We start from the raw sequence: 9,328 nt of genomic DNA, 5'->3' as shown, positions 1-9,328 counted from the left end.
GTATACATTTGTGTTTGTATAAAGTGAGAGAGGCGAGTGAGAGAGCGAGATCTGGGAGAGTGGCGAGCGAGATCTGGGAGAGGGGAGAGAGGGGAACGAAAATATATGTATATATACAATTTTCTCTCACTTTATACAAACACAAACGCACTTTATACACTTGTGTTTGTATAAAAAACGAGAGAGGCGAGGGAGAGAACAAGAGTGGCAGCGAGATTCACCAGGAGAGAGGTGAAATAGCAACAGTTTGCTATGAGGTACAATTAAATCAAACTATATTTATAGCATTTAATTTGAATTAATAGTTTGCTATTATATACAATTTTCCCTTGATAGTATAGCATCTTGGGCCATCACATGATCTTGAGCCGCAAAATTCAAAAAATAAATTTTGAAAAAATAATGTATTCGAAATAAGTTGAATTTAAACTTTTAATTTTGTCGTTAATGAGATAATTTTACGGTACACAAATATATATGACTTATTTAATACCCCACATATATATATATATATATATATATATATTGAATTCACATATATACTAGAAGTGATCATATTAGGAATGAGGATATTCGAGACAAAGTGGAAGTGACATCCGTTGTGAAGTAGGTTGTATGAGTATGTATGTGAAGAGGAAATGTGCAGATGCCCTAGTGAGGAGGAGGTGTGAGAGGTTGGATATAGTGGGTACGAGGAGAGGTGGAGATAGGCTGAACTAGGGAGAGATAATAACACGTACAAGACATACTGCAGACTGCAATTTCACCTTATCAAGGGTATAACCTTAGATAAGAGGGTATATGGAGGTCGTAGATTAGGTAGAGTGTACGGTAATTGCGCATTATCTTACTTTTCGATGAAATAAGGCTTGGTGGTAGTTTGAGCAACGTGTCTATTGTAGTAGTAGAAAGTATGTTCACGGGCCATTTTTTTTGCCCTGATTCTGAAAAAAATAGCTATTTTTATGGAATTTCAAGTTTCACAAAAAATTTCACTGTGAAATTTGAGACTCCATGATAATTAACTATTTTTTAATTATAAAGTCTAAAAATACCTATTATTGAAGTTCAAATATATATTTGTGCCAAATGACTAATTTCAAGAGAAGTACTATAACGAAAGATAAAATTAAATTTGATCATTTTCCCTTCTAAAATGTAGGAATAAAATGAAATGACTTACTAGCAATAACCACAAGGAGAATGGTGAAAAGGATCGCAAATTTATGTGCCATGGTAATAATACTAGCTAGTCAATTATACTTTCAATGTTGAGAGATTGACAATACAAATAATGTAGTTGACATTTCATTCCTCCACAACAATAGTATTTATAAGCCTTATCAAGAGACTTGGCTAATCAAAATGTCTCACAACCATACAAGTTTTTCATTTTTTGTTGTTCATACTTACAAAACACAATCAACTTGCTCTGTTGTTATATAATGTCACTTATCAACAATTTATAAGATAAATCTACAAGAAAAATAGATTGTAGAGTAGAGTTACTATAAAAAGTAGGGTAAAAAATAAAAATATGATTATAAAATAATAAGTGAAGATAAAAATAAAATGAAAAAATTAAGGTAACGACACGATAACACCAAATAATCGTTACACAAAATGAGACTTTTCGACATTATTTAACGATATAATATGATAAAATTTAAATAATAATCAAAACAAACATTATATTTGAACTAACATGACAATCGTTTATCGCCAGGATCCAAATAGATAGAGAGATATACAATCAGTGCTGTACACGGGATTAATTATTGGAGTAATATGCCACCTACCATAGTACCTATAGGAATAACTACTATAATAATGTGCCACCTACCTAAGTACATATTAGTAGTATTTTTTTTTTACCAGTTCACTCACTGAATAATAATGAAATAGATTTTGGGAAAAAAAACTCAAATATGTTATTAAAATTATTAATAATAGCTTATTTATGTCATAGATGAACTGAATTTATAACAAATGATATAAATAAGTCATTTCTATTAGTTCGATCATATATTTTAGCTTTTTTCCTTGAATTTTAGAAAATGGTCCAAGTGTACCTATAAACATTGAAATTTTGTGGGACTCTACAAGATGCGTTCAATTCGAGTTGGGACTCTACAAATTGTGCTCAACTCAAATTAGGATTCTTGGAGGCTATTCAACCGTAAACCCTAGTTCACACCTATATAAAAGGTACAAAATTCCCTTAAAAGACATTTCAAATATCCCATAAACTCTTGGGTAATTTTAAAGATCAAGATCTCGAATATTTCATAAAAGTCATGGAATATTAGAGGTCAAATCTAAATCATCCTAGTTCGAGAAATATGTCACTAACGGCCCTAGAATCATGGATAAATCTTAGGAGAGTAGAATCAAGGATCAACAGAATTGTACGTCATATTTTATTTGTTATTGTAATTTATTTTCTTTCACTTTAAAATTTGTTGCAAACAATACCATCTAACAATAGTTAAGATAAACTACGTCCCTATCGATATAAAATTGATCCAAATATATCTTTATTCACTATTGGCCATGGTGCATGTGCCTAAGTTTTTTTCTTTATCCTTCTAAAATAGTTTAGAGGTATATTTGATCTTTTTCATGCATTTTTTTTACTCAATTATTTGATTCATCAGCTAATTTAGATTTATTATTTGATGATTAAATTTTTTTTTTCATTCGTCTTTTCATAAAATTTATCATAAATGTCTCAATCATTATTTTTTACTGATACAAAATAAATTACAATATATATATATTTGAATTTTTTTTGACCAGTTTAATCTTGGTGGCGTAAACTTATAATAAGAGGTCACATGGAAAACAATGATTTTGCAAAATCATCAAATATGACCGTTAAAAAAACAATGGCACAAATAGACCTTTCTGTAATAGTAACAGCATGATTGAGCCCAACTATTAAATATAATGAATGACATAAATTTGTTTTTTCTTAGAATTTAATAAATATTTGAGTGTTTTAACTAAATTTATTAAAGAGATAAAAGTACTTCCTATCTGAATTACTCCGATGGCACAATTATATTACTAATTATCTTCACCTACCATGATTACACTTTCGTGACATCACCATCAATTATGATTGATGCTAATGAAAATTATTGAATAGTAATGGTATTTAGTTTTTATGTTGTTTGAATTTCAATTATTACTTTTTTAAAAAAAATTATAAAAAATTATGCACATTTAGATACTTGAGAAAATAAAGATTTTTCTCATAATTATTAAGTTTAGAGAAAATTTCAACAATCAGATACATACATTCAAATTCAAATATCTTAATCATCAAAAATATATATAATAGTCTTACAATATGATTTGTTGTAAGTTTGCATGATTTACTATTTCGCTCCTTTATTAATTTAATATATTTTGATCTATTCATTTCAGAATATTTAAAAGATGAGTTGATTTGAGCTAAGTATGTAGCTCAAATAAAGGCATGTAAAGTATTCTTATAAAAAATGAAAACACTAACTTTATTGGGTAATCAAATAAATTAAATAAAAACAACTGAATCGGATCTATCTTGAATATCTTTTGATAATTAGATTATTTAGTTCTCCTCTCTTTTGAATTTAATCTTGAAGTTGTTTGTTCAAATTAGAGAATTAAAATCTATATTTGTTGGTCTCTAATTAATATAATTGTGGGATTGTTCGTTTCTTTCTTCTCTACCTTTCCTCAATTTCTTAATCTTTCTATGTTATATTTCGTTTTACCTTTTTTTTTTTGGTGCGAATTAAAATTTGGTCAAACTCAATATGACATTTTAAAAAAATGGAGATTCCCTAAACAGTTCATCAAATCATTCACTCTTTCCTAATTGGAATCAAATTATTCAGTTATTTTCGTTGTCTCATTTCATATGACTTATTTTTTTTTTAGTTAATTTCAAAGAGAATGACACATTTCTATATTTAGTAATAATTTAATTTTTAATTTTTCATCCTATTCTTAATGAAATGATTTATAGCCTCACAAATATATATAACTTATTTTAGACCACACGTTTCAAAAGTCTTCCTTTCTTTTTTAAACTCCGCAATGAATCAAACTAGCCCATATAAAATAGAACGGAGGGAATACTACATTGTCTCATTAAAAAATAAAATAGCCATGAAAATCACATTCATTAAACAGAAGGACAAATAGCCTACAATGATATATATATATATTTCTTCAAAATTCAACTAGTCTAAATAAAAAGAAACACTTTAAAATAAAACTTCATAGTCCCAAAACTCTAACGAAATCTTTCCACACCCACAAATGAGAGAGGAAAAATGAAATGAATCAGCCTAAGTTAAAGATATAAATAATGCAATTGTAAGAAAGACAAATAAATCAAGGTTAAATTCAAAGTTTGGATTATTCCTGCTAAAAAAGAGTCCAATTTATTTGTCTTTCGTACTGTTACATTATTAATATATTAATATTTTGATTTTTGTCCATGTCATAATAAAGACATATTTAGATCAATTTTACATCGATAACGCATATCTTACCCCCAACTATTGATAAATGGTACACTTGGACCACATTCTAAAATTCGATGGCATTATTGTTCTGCGAAATGGTCTGATGGATCTTTATATTTGTATGAGTTACTATTCTGAACCTTCTAACTTAGCACTTTGTCAACTGAACCTTTTAACTTAAATGAAACTCAACAATTTAAATCCTTTTGGCTTTGTGTGAACTTCAAACGCCCAATGAAAATGACACGTCATTTATTATTTATTTTTTAAAAAAAACAATATTTTCTTCTTTCACTCCATTACTCCCTTCATTGTTACTTGAGCAACTTCTACAACTCTTTCCTCCATTTATACCAATGAATCACCATTAAATACCTTAATATATTTTAATTTTGAGGGAAGAGAAAACGAAAAGAAAAAAGAGAAGGAAATTGAAAAGGGAGAAAGAGAGAAATGGAGGTCTGAAGAACAGGGAAAGTGATGATTGAAGAGGAAAAAAGAACGGGGATGGGTGGGGGAAAGAAGAAAGAAGTTGAAACATTTATTTTTAATTTTGTTTTTTTTTCATTTTTTTCTTAGTTTCTTTTTCTTTTAATTATTTTTAATATATATATTTGAATTTTTTTTGACCAGTTTATTTTTGGTGGCGTAAACTTATAATAAGAGGTCATGTGGAAAACAATGATTTTGCAAAATCATCAAATATGACCGTTAAAAAAACAATGGCACAAATAGACCTTTAATGTAATAGTAACAACATGAATGAGCCCAACTATTAAATATAATGAATGACATAAATTTGTTTTTTCTTAAAATTTAATAAATATTTGAGTGTTTTAACTAAATTTATTAAAGAGATAAAAGTACTTCCTATCTGAATTACTCCGATGGCACAATTATATTACTAATTATCTTCACCTACCATGATTACGCTTTCGTGACATCACCATCAATTATGATTGATGCTAATGCATACTAATGGTATTTAGTTTTTATGTTGTTTGAATTTCAATTATTACTTTTTTAAAAAATAAAAATAAATTATGCACATTTAGATACTTGAGAAAATAAAGATTTTTCTCATAATTGTTAAGTTTAGAGAAAATTTCAACAATCAGATACATACATTCAAATTCAAATATCTTAATCATCAAAAATATATATAATAGTCTTACAATATGATTTGTTGTAAGTTTGCATGATTTACTATTTCGCTCCTTTATTAATTTAATATAGTTTGATCTATTTATTTCAAAATATTTAAAAGATGAGTTGATTTGAGCTAAATATGTAGCTCAAATAAAGGCATGTAAAATATTCTTATAAAAAAATGAAAACACTAACTTTATTTGGTAATCAAATAAATTAAATAAAAACAACTGAATCGGATCTCTCTTGAATATCTTTTGATAATTAGATTATTTAGTTCTCCTCTCTTTTGAATTTAATCTTGTAGTGGTTTGTTCAAATTAGAGAATTAAAATCTATATTTGTTGGTCTCTTATTAATTCAATTGTGGGATTGTTCTTTCTTTCTTCTCTACCTTTTCTCAATTTCGTAATCTTTCTATGTTATATTTCGTTTTACCTCTTTTTTTTGTGCGAATTAAAATTTGATCGAACCCAATATGGATATTGAACACACATTACTTATTAAAATTTTAAAAAATCACCAGTATGTAAATAAGTGCTTCAGCTAAGCTACAACACATCTTGTTGATCAGAAATTAATCTAAACTTCTTTGTGTAAAATTTTAGTGAGTATATTATGTGAGTGTCATCAAGATAAAGTGATGGTGCAGTAACAATGATTTTCAATGACATTTTTTTAAAATGGAGATTCCCTAAACAATCATTCAAGTTCACCAAATCATTCACTCTTTCCTAATTGGAATCAAATTATTCAGTTACTTCCGCTATCTCATTTTATATGACTTTTTTTTTTAGTTAATTTCAAAGAGAATGACATATTTCTATATTTAGTAATAATTTAATTTTTAATTTTTCATCCTACTCTTAATGAAATGATTTATAGCCTTACAAATATTTATCACTTATTTTAGATCACACGTTTCAAAAATCTTTCTCTTTTTCTTAAACTTCGCACCAAGTCAAACTAGCTCATATAAAATAGAACGGAGAAAATACTACATTGTCTCATTAAAAAATAAAATAGCCATGAAAATCACATTCATTAAACAGAAGGACAAATAGCCTACAATGATATATATATATATTTCTTCAAAATTCAACTAGTCTAAATAAAAAGAAACACTTTAAAATAAAACTTCATAGTCCCAAAACTCTAACGAAATCTTTCCACACCCACAAATGAGAGAGGAAAAATGAAATGAATCAGCCTAAGTTAAAGATATACATAATGCAATTGTAAGAAAGACAAATAAATCAAGGTTAAATTCAAAGTTTGGATTATTCCTGCTAAAGAAGAGTCCAATTTATTTGTCTTTCGTACTGTTACATTATTAATATATTAATATTTTGATTTTTGTCCACGTCATTATAAAGACATATTTAGATCAATTTTACATCGATAAGGCATATCTTACCCTCAACTATTGATAAATGGTATATTTGGACCACATTCTAAAATTGATGGTATTATTGTTCGGCGAAATGGTCTGATGGATTTTTATATTTGTATGAGTTACTATTCTGAACCTTCTAACTTAGCATTTTGTCAACTGAACCCTTTAACTTAAATGAAACTCAACATTTTAAATCCTTTTGGCTTTTGTGTGAACTTCAAACGCCCAATGAAAATGACACGTCATTTATTATTTATTTTTTAAAAAAAACAATATTTTCTTCTTTCACTCCATTACTCCCTTCATTGTTACTTGAGCAACTTCTACAACTCTTTCCTCCATTTATACCAATGAATCACCATTAAATACCTTAATATATTTTTAATTTTTGAGGGAAGAGAAACGAAAAGAAAAAGAGAAGGAAATTGAAAAGGGAGAAAGAGAGAAATGGAGGTCTGAAGAACAGGGAAAGTGATGATTGAAGAGGAAAAAGAAACGGGATGGGTGGGGAAAGAAGAAAGAAGTGAAACATTTATTTTTAATTTTGTTTTTTTTTCATTTTTTCTTAGTTTCTTTTTCTTTTAATTATTTTAAATTTAAATTCTTATGTCTACGCTTTTTTTGCGCGTGTAATCACGTATTTATTCTAACTCATTAATCAAGTTGCCACATAAGCTTGATCAACCGTCAGAGGGGTTTAAAATATTAAGTTTCATTGAGTTAGAAGGTTCAGTTGACAAAGTTCTAAGTTGAAAGGTCCAAAATACAAAGACATACAAGTATAATGGTTCATCAAACCATTTCTCCTTATTGTTCATCAAGTGAAGTTGCAAATATATTTTTACCTTTAGCATTAATTACGTAAATATATTAATTAGTATCATGCATAACCTTTAAGAAAAATTTAATATAAGGTGCAATTTGACTAACATAACCCTACTATCAATTATTATTAAAATGGTTTGTACTTTTTGAAAACGATAAAAGCAACATTTTTCACATTAAAATAGTCTTATAACTTTAAAATGACTACTTTTTGAAACTAGTAGTTATGTAATTATTAAGGGCAAAATTGGAAAAAAATGACTAATTATTTATTGATTGTTTAAATTGACAATTAATTTTGGACAACTATATTTAGTATACCTGACAAACAATAGTGGACGAATGGAGTATATCAAATCCAAATATAACAAGTAAAAATGAACAGAAATTTACGTAAGTTGGTGACACGTTAATTTAGTAGTTATTCATATAGGGACCATGGCATATTAGTTTGGTGGCTTAAGTCATCCGTGGACCGTTAAAGTTATTCGCATAATTCGTTTAGACACCTCAATTAGACATTATACCTATTGAACACCTTTACCGTTCAAAACATTTACCTATTAAATACATTTTGGTGACATGACATCAGGAGTATATTACGGATCTAAGGAAGAGCGTGAAGCCAGAAACTTATTTTGGCAGACCAATAAAAAATGGAGATATCAACATTAGAAAAATTATAACTTAAAACATATAAAAAAAAAAATTAAAAAATCCCTAGCATTATCTTCCCCAATTTGTCTTCCCTACTCAATCCAATATTTTCATCAGGCAAATTTCTTCGCCACAATCCCTCGACACACCTCTTTCCCAATAAAAATAGTGTGTACTAGCAAAGAAGAAACTGGGAAAGGATGAACGTCAGGGTGGGTGGGTGCCTAGGTCTTTGGCAAAGAAGAAAATGGGGAGAAAGGTTTTTCCAATATTTTTTTGGGTGCTGAAAATAAATTTTAATTTTATTTTATTTTTAATTGTTATTATGGGCCCAAGGCCACATGTCTTTTTCTGTTTAGTTATTATGCCATGTCATCGCGAGTGAATGACACACAATTTGTATTTTTAGTTGATTGTCAAAAAATGTTCAATAGATAAAATTTTTTTACTAATAAAGGTGTTTAATTGGAACAAACATAAAATAAGATGTCCAATTGAAATATGCGGACAACTTTAAGGGTGTGTTTGGTATGAAGGAAAATGTTTTCCATGGAAAATGTTTTCCTAGAAAATGTTTTCTTGGAAAATAAGTTGATTTTTGACTTATTTTCTCATGTTTGGTTGGTGAGTAGAAAATATTTTCCGAAAAAAGTTTTTAGTGTTTGATTTATGAATGAATAATGTTTTTGAAAAATTTCTTTTATTTTTACTAGAGTAGAAAATAATTGTTGAAATTGAAAATATTTTTTAAAAACAAACTTAATTTTTTTTTTGGGGT

Source organism: Solanum tuberosum, unplaced genomic scaffold, assembly GCF_000226075.1.
Source record: "Solanum tuberosum cultivar DM 1-3 516 R44 unplaced genomic scaffold, SolTub_3.0 scf00300, whole genome shotgun sequence".
Lineage (NCBI taxonomy): Eukaryota > Viridiplantae > Streptophyta > Magnoliopsida > Solanales > Solanaceae > Solanum > Solanum tuberosum.
Note: the sequence above shows the minus strand (reverse complement) of the source record.